This window comes from Macrobrachium rosenbergii, chromosome 23 (genome assembly GCF_040412425.1).
Source record: "Macrobrachium rosenbergii isolate ZJJX-2024 chromosome 23, ASM4041242v1, whole genome shotgun sequence".
Lineage (NCBI taxonomy): Eukaryota > Metazoa > Arthropoda > Malacostraca > Decapoda > Palaemonidae > Macrobrachium > Macrobrachium rosenbergii.
In genome coordinates this window covers 1,819,142-1,832,563 of record NC_089763.1, presented here as the reverse complement: position 1 = coordinate 1,832,563, position 13,422 = coordinate 1,819,142, and positions in this window count along the sequence as shown.

Sequence of the window (13,422 nt, the reverse complement as noted above, 5' to 3'; positions counted from 1 at the left end):
ACGTGAGCATAGTCCTTGTAAAAAACAAGAAAAATTTGCTTGGTTGCCAGATACGTGCGAAATTCATAGTATGCTCCCGGCAGCAAGTTTTAAGGATAAAACAGCTCGTTTTAAGCTGTCTCACTGGGTCCTAGGGTTCAGGAAGGGTAAGGAAGGGGGGAGATTATATCTTTCCAACAGAACTCCAGCAGGAGATATTTAACTCTTTCTCAGAAGATCTATGTTCGGGCCAAAACCCAGTAACATCAGTCCCCAGTACCTCCCAGGTTAACCCTGCAGAGGAAGAAGAGGAATCTTCACTTGGAGGTGACTTTCTTACAAAAGAATATGAAGTTGATATTGCTACCAAAATGACCTTCCTGAATCCAGAAGGATCAGGGACACAACTTTCAGCTAACCATGGGAGAAACCTTCCAGAAAGAATTCAATCCCCCATGCAGCTTTCAGAAGCTGAACAGGATCCTTCCCCCAAAAGGGATACAAGGATCCACCTAACCCCAACTGAAATTACTACATTTTCGGAGTGGTATAGTAACTCACCCAGGACCTCTGGCCCCCGGGTAACAGGCAGTTACAGTTCAGCTGTGGATGCTCTGTCAGATAACGCAAGCACCCCAAAAAGGGATACACAGCTTGCAGCATTTCATCAATTCCGTAAGGAAATTGTGAGTAACATCGAAGATGCCCTTGCCACAGAACGACAATATATAATGGACTTATTAAATGATTCTGAACAAGAAATCAAGGAAATTAAGTCAGTAGTGTGCACTCCAAATTGTAAAAGTACTGCATCCTGCAACCAAAAAGGGAGAGTGGATACAAATTCTTCCTGAAACAAGGTCTAAGGTTAAATTCCAACTGGAACCAACAAAATTACCAGTTCGGACAACAAAACTTCAGATCAAAACATAACGGGCTCCAATATTCACCCCAATGATAATCCTTGGCGAGACGCCTCAATGTGCATTTTCTCTCCTGATGGTAAGTATCTAATTAATGAGAGAAAAACATGATCAAAGTTGTATATGTGGAGTTTAGAGACAGGGCAGCATTCCCTAATACAGAAGGATGCCTGATACCACCTTCGCTAGACATGAAGAAACCACAAAAAGAAACAGTTTTCTTACCTGCGAATATAGCATTAAAAGCTATGGATGACACCCTTTACCAGGTCAATGGAAAATGGATCTATATTCCCATTATGAATAAAACCTGACTTGCTCACCAAGTAGCCCCAATCATCTGTCCCTTCACTTTTAAAATAATTAACCATGTGAAGGCAGACTTTCAGAATTATGTACTAACTAGAAAATGGGAGCCAATGGCAGAACTAAAATCATTTGCCACAGTCATCCCCAGTTTCAAAAAATTCCACCAAAGAATGGGCAATGCTTCAACGCCCTTTTGAAAGGAAAAATCTCTCCTTAGATGTAGCTACTCAGCAATTTGAGACCCCTATCAGAAGAATCTCAGATGAGACAGCTTCAGATTTCCGTGCTAGGACCCACCTCCTTAGTGTTTTAACCTCTTCCAATCTACTAGAAGGTGCCACCAAAAGGCTTCCAGAAGATTCCAGGACAATTTTTGTGGTTGTGGCTAAAAGTCTTATGAGAACCCTATGGGAAGCATTCTGTTACTTTTTAGACTGGCTCACAAAAGCGCGAATGGTAACATTGGAAGGCTTCAACAAGTCACTTCCCAATGTGACTCCTTTATTACAGTCTAACCCCTTCTGTATGGACCTGTTTGAGGAATCTGTTGTAAATCAACTCAACAAGCAAACACACCAACAAAACTGTGCAGTGTACGCTTTTCTGGAAAAAAGGGAAATTCAGGAAACAAAAAACCCAAAATTTCCCTTTACACAATCCAAAAACAGCTCACTTTGATAAAAAATCATATAAGCCTTCAGTCGCCTTCAAAAGTTTTCCTCAAAAACAGGTAGGTGGTCAGAAGGGACAACTCCCTAGCAAGGGACAACAACAACCACATCAGAAAGGAAATCCTTTTCACAAGGTCCAAAAACTGTCTATAGGGCAAAGGTAGAGGAGGAGGGGGGATACCAATAGGAATTGTTTGGTTGGGGGTTGGCTTCAAAGACACCACAGGGAATGGAAGCCTTTCCCTTGGGGACAGCATTCTTCTGAACAGGCTGGGGTGGAAATGTTCTCATTGCCCCCGTGCCTTTAAAGGGGTTCTTTCAAAAACCAGACCCCTCTCTGGATGATTATGTGCAGAAGCCCTGTTAAAGGAAGCCATAGAGAAATGTGCATATATTCACCACCAAGCACGTCTCTTCAGTGTTCCCATAAAGGATTCCTCTGAATGAAGAATGATCTTAAACCTATTAACATTGAACAAGCACAGTGTTTGTCAAAAGTTTCAGATGACTACCATTGACAAAGTGCGTTCAGTCATTCCAAAAGGGACTTGGACAGTCTTGGGATATTATTCAGGGCCTGTTGACTCTCCCCATCAATACTCAGAACAGAATAAGGAAAAACATCAAAAGGTTCCTTGCACAGCCCAGAGTTTCCAGACAGCGATTAGAACGTATGATGGGCTTGCTGCAGTTTGCATCAGTAACAGATCCAATACTCAGATTGCAACTGAAAAACGTGAACAAATTTTGACTATCGCACGCAAGAAAAAAAAGATGCGAGATCTATCTCATCAAAAGAATCAGAAAGTTGGGGAGATACTTCGGCCTTGGACCCGGAAGAAATCTCTGGCAAAAAAGGTCACCCTCACTCCTCCATCAGTACGAGTGACAATACACACAGATGCCTCGTTGACAGGTTGGCAGGGAGGTCGTCAGCTACTCTGAGGAATTGTCATATCAATTTACTGGAGCTGATGGCTGTCTTTTTGTCTCTCAAAAAAACCAAACCTTCAGAAAAGACACGTTCTGTTAGTTCTAGACAACACCACTGCAATGTCCTGCATCAAGAGATCGGGATCATGTTCACCTCCTGTCAATATGATAATGCTAGCCATCCTTCGGATGGCACAAGTAAAGAAGCATCGCCTGCCTGCAATTCACCTCAAAGGGTCTCTCGAGGCAATAGCAGGCTCTCCATCAAGGAAAACAACAGCCTCAACAGAGTGGACGTTGGACAACCACTCTTTTCAAACAATAGCCAACATGCTTCCACAACCGGAAGTGGATCTGTTCGCTACATACGAGAATCACAAACTCCCAGTATATGTCTCCAAACCTGGATAGTCATGCAACAGCAAGAGATGCCTCCTTACAAGACTAGAACAAGTGGAGGGCAAGATATCTTTTTCCTCCATTGTCCCAGATTTCGAAGGTTTTGAGCAAGCTTCTCACCTTCAAAGAAACAGCTGACTTAACAGCCCCAAATTGGCCAAACAGGCATTGGTTCCTATTACTTCAACAACAGGTGAAATGATCAATTCCACTACCGTCCGCTGTTCTATCCCAGAAAGTAGGAGGGAAAGTCATTTACTATCCTCCTTCAGAGCCGACACCTTCGCATATGGATGTTTTAAATATCTACCGTGAAAACTACTCACCAAACATTGCTAGGTACCTAGTGCAAAAATTACGGATATCATCTATCCGGCAATACCAGTCTGTACGGAAGATATGGTTAGATTATATCCATACTGCAAGCCCAGTCAAGATCTATAGAAACAATCTTAAATTTTCTTATGTACCTTTTTGAAGACAAAGGCAGCAATTAAATTTTCTTATGTACCTTTCTGAAGACAAACACCTTGCGGTAACAACAATCATGGCATGCAAGGCAGCATTAACGGAACCCTTGCTTTGTGGATTCAGAATTGACTTAAGCATAGAAGATGTCCCTCCCCTTCTGCGATCATTTGCTCTACAAAGACCCGCTCCCGAAAGACTTCCAATTTCTTGGTCCCTGAGCAAGGTGCTTAGATTTCCGTCTACTCCTCAATTCAGCTGACCTAATTCAACCGCAACTCACATGCTACAAAAGGCAATCTTCCTGACTGCATTAGCATCAGGAGCTCATATTAGTGAACTGGGCTCTCTTAGAGGGGGACGATACATCACACGAACAGCTGACAATCAATTATTATTGTCCCCTGGCTCATCATCCTTGGCCAAGAATGAGGCTCCTTTAAGAAGGAAATCTGTACAAATAAGAAAACTCAATTTAGCAGACAAAACATTAGGCCTATTCAAGCACTTAAGGTTTATCTAGAGGTCCTGGCAAACATCCCAGAAGGTCCAATTTTCCTACACCCTAGCATGAATATACCACTCTCTGTACAAGGGCTGAGAATAATTTTAGTGTCCCTTATTAAAAAGGCATGCCAAAACTTCTTTCCTTAGGTCACATGATTTTAGGAAAGTAAGTACGTCGTTGACCTTTCAAAGAAGCCTCCGAGTGTACAAGGAGGTAATCAGAGACAGTATTTTTAAAACATTACTGCCATGCGCTTGGACAAATTCGACTACACTGTGTATCAGTAGGTGGTATGATTAGTCCTGCCCCAAAGGCACTACAGTGGAAAACCAGGGGTCTTCCTAACGGGTGGGTATGCTGACTATTGCTGGGGAATGGGAAACAAGACTGCAACCATACCCAGCATACTTAGTTAAGTCACTACAGAACTTCACCCTAAAAACATAAGTTATTTTTTAGTTTCTTGTTTTTTGTTACCAAAACCCAAAAGGTTTTTTAGAATAAAGACTGGGGCTTGAAACTTGTGGCTTGACCTTGGACCAGAAATGATTTTTCTTTGGGTTGCTGGGATTGAAATATGAGAGCTTAAGCCTTTCGTCACCTGTCAATTTCTTTGTAATGCTCCTTGAGGACGAAACAAGTGACTACACTTTCAAAAAGCAGGTTTTGACATAGGAAAAACCTATTTTTGGTAGTTGCCGTTGAGTCCTCAAAACCCCCCCACTTCCCTGACGAAAAGGCGTGGGATTTGGGCAAGGGATCATCCTGCATTCACCAGCAGAGAATAATGGCCCCAGGTCTTTTATCCGCCCGGTCATAAACCAGATGGCGGATGCGCATGTACAATAGTCACTTCTTGCAGGTTTTGATGTTGGAAAACTGGGTTCAGCTTCGCAGAAGATAAGGGAAAATGCCTTCTTATCTTTGAATCCATTATACTCCATCACGAGTTATAGTGTTTATCATTACAACACAATACCTGGCTACAAGAACAGCCTAAACGATATTTCTTTGATATTAGTCTAGTTACCATGGTGTGCCAGAGGACTCAAAAGCGACTACCAAAAATAGGTTTTTCCTATGTCAAAACCTGTTTTCTGCATCTGTCTTTTGAAATGGTATTAGGAGTACTAGTAGTGATACAGAAACCTCATTCATTACCAAAATTGAAAAGCAAGTCATAGATTTTGAAAACTTAAGAAAATGTTGTGAGGACAAAAGATCGAACTGGGCATTAACTGATTTATTTACCTGGGCTCAGGTATACATAGCAGTGTGGACGGAAACGTGGTGCCCGACATCCAATTGCCGTGACCCGCACTCTGAGCAATTTATGTTTGTTGATAGCCAAACAAATGGCAATTTTAAGAGACATAACATACATACAATGATAAAATATATATCAGCAGAAAGGCCAGGAAACTCTACACATGAATATTTACATGAGATTCTTGACATGTTAATAAGTGTGATGCATGAATGTGATTGATGCGAAATGAAGAGACGGCTGACGTCTTTGCAATGTCTTCAACGCATGAAACTGTAAATGTTATTAAATCTGTTGCACCCTATAGTCTTGAATTTCTCTGTATAATTCTGACCAACAGTATTGCCTGGATGGTATTTTGCTAGGTCAGAACATTTTTCTTGTAATTTTCTGTCTTTAGAAACTCCCCAAATATTTTGCACCTGATAAAAATCCAAACCGCAAATCTAAGGTGATCCGTATCATCCTTCATGAAGAAACCGATTTCCCATTTGTGATATTCTTTTCTTCTCTAAATGATCAATTCTCATGTTTCACATTGATTTTTCCCCATGTTATGCGCTTCCTGAGAGAAATTTTCATGTGCTTCTATTCATTTCTCTATAAGAATCAAGATCAGTAGCTAAGGTTGCATTTACACCAAGTAAATTAATTCAAGTCACTTCATGAAAAGTCATTTGACTTGAATCATTTTGAATCGTTTCAGTTTACACTGACTGAGTCAAACTGAATAAATTGCCAGTACCCGTGGAGCCTTCAAGGAGCAAGGACAAGGAAACACTTCTTGCTGTGAATGGAGGAACATAGGCAGCATGGAACCCAAATCTGGGTGCAGGAACTTCATGCTGCAGACATGATTTGGGGAACTTTCGGCATTTGTTCCCAGATTTGATAACCCAGAAATCTTTTTTATTTTTCTAGATAAGCACAGAAAACTTGAAAATACTGATGGAATTGATTGCGCCCTTCATAAGAAAGCAGAATTCTAACTACCAACGTGCAGTTGGAACTGAAGAAAAATGGCAATTTCCCAAAGGAAAGAAGTACATAATTATCACTAAAATGTTTATTTTTCGCTATTAACCCTGACCAGGTATTAAACAAATTACGGGAATTTTAGCCTAACAATTGTGTTATGTTAAGAAATGTGCTGAGCCACAAAACTATGAAGAAAACTGTAAACAAATAATAGATTTTACTGACAAATAAAATATTCTATAATTCTCACTAATGAAGAAATCTAAAACCGCTACAAAAGAAAAAAAGGCAGTTGTCAGGCATTTTGATAAAAAGAGGGGAGGGGGTGAAATATCATAGAAGTCAGGTTGGTGATTCATGTTCTGCTAAAAATCGGAAAATGCATACTTTCCAATATTATGTTTTATTGTAAAAAACTATTAGATGAGAAGCTTATAATCCATTAAAAGATCACTAACCTTACCATAAATTGTTTCTGGATGTGAGACATGTACAGAATAATCGGCTCTCTAAAAATATTAATTTTGCACTCATATCAAGTAGCTGGGTTGTTCTCTGGCAGCAAGAAAGAAATATGTTTTGACAGCCAAAGACACAACTACAACATGCAGGTAAAAATCTGATTCTGGTTAAGGTCTGCAGTAACTAGACATTAATCAAAAATAAGATTTTGAACTTTTACGTTAAATAAAAAAAACTGGTAGCTAAGTAGAATTAATGCAAGCACTCTGTTATCCAATGATCTTCATTCCACAAGTTGGCCACAAATTGTTATTAGCTATGGGCATTCTATCCAGCTGCTAGACATTTACAAAAAAGGATTTTCAAATACACATTTTTGACAAAAATGATCAGCTTGGTTGTTTTCTGGTAACTTCGAGGAAAGTTTGTACATATTCTCTTAACCAATTACATATTCAGCCACGTTAATGAACTGTGTTTTCTGGTAATAAGCTATTTAGTTAGCTACTAGACATTTACTAAAATTGAAAATATTCAAAATCAAAATCAATCTTTGAAATGTCTATTAGCTGGGCAGTTATGTAGCATATTCTTGTATCCATAGATATTGCCTACCGAATCTATATAGAAATGATTTCCGCCTAAGGATTAATAACGTTTTATGCATCCCAAACTTCTTCCTTGTTGAACCATTTGAGACTTGTTACCCACGTGACAAAAAGAAATAATTTCCGCTCTATTCAGACCTAGTATAAAGATCCAGGTATTATTTTCTAATATCTGAGATTAATAATGAAATAGGTGACCTGAGATGATTTGCAGACCTTTTGGATAACCATGCAATCCACTACATATTGTTTAAAATCTCATAGCCAGTGTAATATTGCAAGTAAGCAGAATAAATTTCTGTTATATCCTTAGTTGTGAAATCCATGGGAGTCATTGCAGAATGATGGGTCAAATTTTAATCAGCGAGAAATTTTCCGACAAACCTCCAAAGTACCTGTTTTTTTGCATCAGTCTTTTGAAATGGCATTAGGAGTACTAGTGGTGATACAGAAACCTCAATCATTACCAAAATTGAAAAGCAATTCATCGATTGTGAAAACTTAAGAAAAGTCTTCACCGGATGAAACTGTTGTTATCAAATCTGTTGCACCCTATTAATATATGGCCTGGGGGGGTTCCCGTGTGCATGAGATGTACCCTAATTCACCCACTTGCCTTTTACAGTAGACACCTTGAATTATCTGAAAAATCCGGGTGGACTTTCTGAAACCTGGCAGCAAGTGAGAAATTTAGGCTTAATTTCACTATATCGGGTGACAATTTCGACCCGTAAACTCTGGGTACCTGACCTTAAAATACCCACATCTCCCTTGAAAATCAACGTAGGAGGCTCGTTTACCACTCACAATGTTCCTTTTAATGGTCTCTTTCCAATGATATATAAATGTTTAACTTTTAGGGCTATATTAGGTCATAAATACCCAAAATATCACCAGAAATCGAGAAAAGCTGATGATTTACCTCATGAAGGAAAAAATGGTAAAATCAAACAATATTAAAGAATGAATGGCATATATTGACAATAATCAACACAGCAACACTATATTATTCAAATAATAAGCACTTTATTACTTCCTAAACACACAGAAGCATACAGTAACTTTTCATAAAAACTTTATTTTTAAAATGCCCATTTATGGTCATTGCTATCTAGGTGGTGGCACTTTATCATGGTATGGGGATTAATATTTGATGATAAAGTACTTTGAAAAACTTCATAAGTGAATAAAATTATAAAAATATATAGCTTGCACAATTTCCTTAAATAATTATTGACTTTATAAATTCTGGATATAGCATGAAAATTTTATTAACCTATGACGTAGCTTTAGTATTAAAAGGGTACTGTGACATTGCAAATGAAGAAGTTGTATTGGTTGAATTAAACTAATTCAAACATCCATAACAATAGTTTTAATATCAAAAGATAAATTCAAAGGCAGTATATATTTAATAATGTAAATACTTGTATTGAATTTATAATTGAAATGTCTGTAGTTTATTTTCATGGCTAAATATTCTAAGCTTTAACTTACATTCGTAAAGGAGTCAAATTTACACAAGTTCTTATGGACGAATGACAGTATTTGCTTGTCATGATTGTGCTTTTAATAAGATTCCTCATTCCATACTGCAACATAAAGGATTGCTACATGTTGCATCACTTACAACTAAGACACTTTGACATTTACAAAAGTTGCAGCAAGGAACGTGATTGCTGCGACAGGGACAGTGATATGTTCCACATTTTGTACAATTGCACATCACAGTGACTTCCTCAGGTATTGGGTTCTTTCCATCAGTTGGCACCAAAGATCATCAGCTACTTTATAACCATATAACATAGGATCAAGGGGCTCCCATTTAGGTTTAGATAAAACAGAAATCATGTGATATGTAGTAAAGTATGCTCTTTTTTTATATGTTGTATTGTTGCATAGGGTTCTTAAAACATGACCTCTTGGAATGATGATAAATATAGTTTCTCATGTGATCTGCTGTTTTACACACTGTTGCCTGCTTCAGCACTCCTGTCAAATACCCTTCAGCCATGATAACTTGACTTTCAAAATTATTTTTAGTTCCAAATTCTTTTAAATACATTTCTGGATGTGCCTTTAGAGCAGCAAGTTTAGTCCCAAATTTGCTCGTGTAATCACAGCCAGTCAGGGAATGCACTGCAGGCAACACTTGGCATAGTTCCTCCCTAGCTGAACAGTCAATGTATGAATGGCAATATACCTGACTGAATCCCCAGATCCAGTTTTAATCCACAGTTCACTGCATCCTTGATAATGAAGCTCATTCCAGTAATGCAAGAACAGAATTAAGACATCAATACCAGATGAAAGGATTATAAGTTGGTTACATCCTTGTTGAACTGCATGAAGTGCACAAACAATGCATCGTAGGTCAGCTTCTTCTACATCAGAATTCAGTTCTGGAACTTCAGATACCAATCCAGCAGACAATCTTCTTGAGGGTGGCTTATATTCATCTGGACCTCTGAAATTGCTAACATAAATCTCTAGTGCTGCATCTTTCCATGGATAATCTAAAGTCATGTGGTGAAGAAGGGACTCCAGGTTTTTCTTGTTTGCAATTGATGACCAAAACCTCTCCATTTCCACAGGCAAGGGTGTTTCCTTATTGATATAGTGCAGTTCTATTGGAGGCTTCTTTTCTCTTTTCTGACGCTCTGAATCTTTTATTGACATTTCAACCTAAGAGTCAAACACAAAATATATTTTTGAAGCATACTTTGCTATACACTGAGTTGCATTTAACATATTATTACAAAAATCTCCAAATGTTCTTACATTAGATGTCTTCATTTTATGAACATTGGCCATTACATCTACAATGAATCCGGTACTTCATGGCGGTTGAAGGTGTAGTTTGATCCTCTGTCTTCAATTGTTTCTCCAGCTCATGAACTATGGAACTCTTTGTTGTTTTATTCATTAGGCCATCCTCATCAAACAAATATGAAACAGGGAAATATATTGAAGTAATTCCTCCATAGAGTGCCCTCGTTCTTTAACAACATCAAGCATTCGATACAAGTGAGCATCTTCACGCAGAGTTGATTTCTGTTGGCATTTTCCTGATGACTTGCTTGGTTGATGAAGTGAAGCAAATGTTTTCAGGTTTGTTCTGTGAATTGTGACAGAGATACGAACTTCTTTAGTGCTAAATCTTTCTTTGCGGAAAATTTCGTATGCAGTCTTGCCAATGCTTTCAGCGTTTAGTAGTTGTTTTCTGATATCTTCGGTTGCTACTTCTTTGTCATGATATTGTGAAGTCTTCCTTCTTCTGCAGGTATTAAAATGGGTTTTCATTTCTTTCTATGAGTCTTATAATTGCTTGAATATGTCTCTCCTCAGATAGAGTTTTTGATGCTGCAAAAGATTGGTTTACATCTAATTCGTATGTGATTGTGCTTGAACTTGACACTTGTCTGTGTAAATTTGTAATTGCAAGGACTTCATGATAAGTTATCTCCCACTTAGCAACATAATTTTTTTTGTCTTGAACTACCGATGGTTCCTGCAGGCCTTTTCTGAGATCCATTAATTGTTTTTTCTAGGGCCATATCAGCTCCAACTGCTTTGAAACATCCTGGAGTTCGCTTTATTGCGAATTTTCAGCCAGGGAGAGAACTATGCCAAGTGTTGCCTGCAGTGCATTCCCTGACTGGCTGTGATTACACAAGCAAATTTGGGACTAAACTTGCTGCTCTAAAGGCACATCCAGAAATGTATTTAAAAGAATTTGGAACTAAAAATGATTATGAAAGTCAAGTTGTCATGGCTGAAGAGTATTTGACAAGAGTACTGAAGCAGGCAACAATGTGTAAAACGGCGGATCACCTGAGAAACTATATGTATCATCATTCCAAGAGGTCATGTGTTAAGTACCTACCACCTACTAGCTAAGCAACAATACAACATATAAAAAGAGCATACTTTACCACATATCACATGATTTCTGTTTTATCTAAACCTAAATGGGAGCCCCTTGATCCTATGTTATATGGTTATAAAGTAGCTGATGATCTTTTGGTGCCAACTGATGGAAAGAACCCAATACCTGAGGAAGTCACTGTGATGTGCAGTTGTACAAAATGTGGAACATATCGCTGTCCCTGTCGCAGCAATCATGTTCCTTGCTGCAACTTTTGTAAATGTCAAAGTGTCTTAGTTGCAAGTGGTGCAACATGTAGCAATCCTTTAGGTTGCAGTATGGAATATGGAATGAGGAATCTTATTAAAAGCACAATCATGACAAGCAAATACTGTCATTCGTCCATAAGAACTTGTGTAAATTTGACTCCTTTACGAATGTAAGTTAAAGCTTAGAATATTTAGCCATGAAAATAAACTACAGACATTTCAATTATAAATTCAATACAAGTATTTACATTATTAAATATATACTGCCTTTGAATTTATCTTTTGATATTAAAACTATTGTTATGGATGTTTGAATTAGTTTAATTCAACCAATACAACTTCTTCATTTGCAATGTCACAGTACCCTTTTAATACTAAAGCTACGTCATAGGTTAATAAAATTTTCATGCTATATCCAGAATTTATAAAGTCAATAATTATTTAAGGAAATTGTGCAAGCTATATATTTTTTATAATTTTATTCACTTATGAAGTTTTTCAAAGTACTTTATCATCAAATATTAATCCCCATACCATGATAAAGTGCCACCACCTAGATAGCAATGACCATAAATGGGCATTTTAAAAATAAAGTTTTTATGAAAAGTTACTGTATGCTTCTGTGTGTTTAGGAAGTAATAAAGTGCTTATTATTTGAATAATATAGTGTTGCTGTGTTGATTATTGTCAATATATGCCATTCATTCTTTAATATTGTTTGATTTTTACCATTTTTCCTTCATGAGGTAAATCATCAGCTTTTCTCGATTTCTGGTGATATTTTGGGTATTTATGACCTAATATAGCCCTAAAAGTTAAACATTTATATATCATTGGAAAGAGACCATTAAAAGGAACATTGTGAGTGGTAAACGAGCCTCCTACGTTGATTTTCAAGGGAGATGTGGGTATTTTAAGGTCAGGTACCCAGAGTTTACGGGTCGAAATTGTCACCCGATATAGTGAAATTGCCTAAATTTCTCACTTGCTGCCAGGTTTCAGAAAGTCCACGGATTTTTCAGATAATTCAAGGTGTCTACTGTAAAAGGCAAGTGGGTGAATTAGGGTACATCTCATGCACACGGAACCCCAGGTCATGGACTATATAGTCTTGAATTTCTCTGCATAATTCTGTCTAACAATATCGCCTGGATGGCATTTTGCTGTCAGAACATTTTTCTTGCAATTTTCTGTCTTTAGAATCTCCACAAACATTTTGCACATCTGATAGAAATCCAAACCGCAAATCTGAGGCTATTAATATCCTTCATGAAGAAACAGAGTTCCGTTTTGCGACGTATTTTTCTTCTCTAAATGATCAGTTCTCATGTTTCGCATTGATTTTTGACCACATTAACCGCTTTTCGAGAGAAATTTTCATGTACTTCTATTCATTTTTCTATAAGAATTAAGATCAGCAACTAGGGATGCATTTACACCAAGTAAACTGATTCAAGTCAATTCAGTCATTTTGAATCGTCTTAGTTTACACTGACTGAGTCAAACAGAATCTATAGCCAGTACCCATGGAGTCTTCAAGGAGCACGGACAAGGCCACTCTTGTTGTTGTGACCGAAGCAACATATGCAGCATGGATCCCAAATCTGGGTGCAGGAACTTCAAGCGACAGAGATACTTTGGGGAACTTTCAGCATTTCTTCCCAAATTTGATACCCCCAATTTTTTTTTTTTTTCTAGGATAAGCAGAGCAAACTTGTAAATGCTGATAGAATTGATTGCACCTTTATAAGAAAGCAGAATACTAACTACCAATGTGCAG